Raw genomic sequence first — 1,566 nt, forward strand, 5'->3', positions numbered from 1 at the left:
AAAAAAAATGTGGTTTGAATAATATTAATGATAATGATTAATTTTAGAATAATCATCAAAGTGTTAATAATAATCTTATTCTTCAAATTCTTTTTGAGCTAGAATAATCAAAAAAATAAATTCAATAATATTTTATTCAAGAAGAATAATAAATAATCTGAATAAATTTCATTAATTGATTATTTGAAAACAGAATAAGTTCAATAATAAAAACCTAAATATTCAATAAGTAAAAAAATTTAGATATTTAGATAGATTTAATTAAAAATAAATAATTATTTAGTTCTAAAATAAAGAATAATTAAATAGATAAAATCAATTAAATAATTTAATTTTTTAATAATGAAAAATATATTAATTAAATAAAATAAAAAAAAATCCTAATCTAAAAAAAAATTTATTCTAAAAATTTTGATTTTTTCTAATTACATACTAAAAACAGATTTATCAAATCAATAATAAAATTATTTATTAACGATGCCTTAATCAACTGTTTTGATAAATAATTAATATTAAATTGTCATGAATTAAATATCAGGTTTATCTAATTTGAAAATTTTTTCAGCATAAATATCCGAAGCATTTCTAGGTAGTTTTTTTATAAAAATAGAGTAAAAATCCAACAAATAGGTTTTTTTGAAAAGATTTATTATTGCTTTTGAGAAAGAAAATAATAAATAAATTGTAAAAGATATTAGTTAGTATATTGATAAATAAGTTAAGACTTTTTCCTTAAGACTCAATTAATTAATATAGATAGATATTTTGTATGAAAATAAATATGCTTCCATTAATTATTATTCATTCATTTATTCACTTAATTTAGAAATTTTAGCCTGAAATTTTGTTCAACGAATGTAATCAAAAAAAATAAAGAGCCGAAAGAAACTAATCAAAGTATGCTAATGTTTAGCTAATAAATTTCTACTAACTCTATGATATATAGGCTATGCTATGAACCATAATATATACAGAAGGTTGAAGCAAATAATAATTAGCTCAAAAAGGTATTAATAACAATCTTTTAATTTCATTGAGGAATCAGTATTTTTTAGAATTAGATACTCAATTTTTTATTTCTATTAATATTTTAATTGAATTATCCAATTTAAATAATTAAAATAATTTAATTTTTATTTATTTTTTTACATTTATTAATAAAATAAAACAATTTTATTTTATTATCATATATGAATGATTCTTTCTTTTTAAGATAAAAATAATTATTACTTATTTATTTTAAAATAAAGTAAGTTTTAATTAGTTATTCAATATATTACTTTATTACATAAAAAATTGATATTATTTTAATTAATTTATATTTGAATATTTAACAATATAATTTGAGAGATGCTATTATATTTGAAAACTAATTAAAACTTCATCTTGATAAGGCTTTTTTTTATCAACATAATTTATCAAATTTCTTTGAATTAATCTCAAAAAATAGTAATACTCAAAATATCTTTTGCATATATAATTTCCACATCAAAACAAAAACAACTGTTTTTAGTATAAAAAAGCAAACTTCGCCGAATACTCTTAAAAAGTTAATAACGTAGCCAA

Source organism: Tetrahymena thermophila (genome assembly GCF_000189635.1).
Source record: "Tetrahymena thermophila SB210 genomic scaffold scf_8254271, whole genome shotgun sequence".
NCBI classification, from domain to species: Eukaryota; Ciliophora; class Oligohymenophorea; order Hymenostomatida; family Tetrahymenidae; genus Tetrahymena; species Tetrahymena thermophila.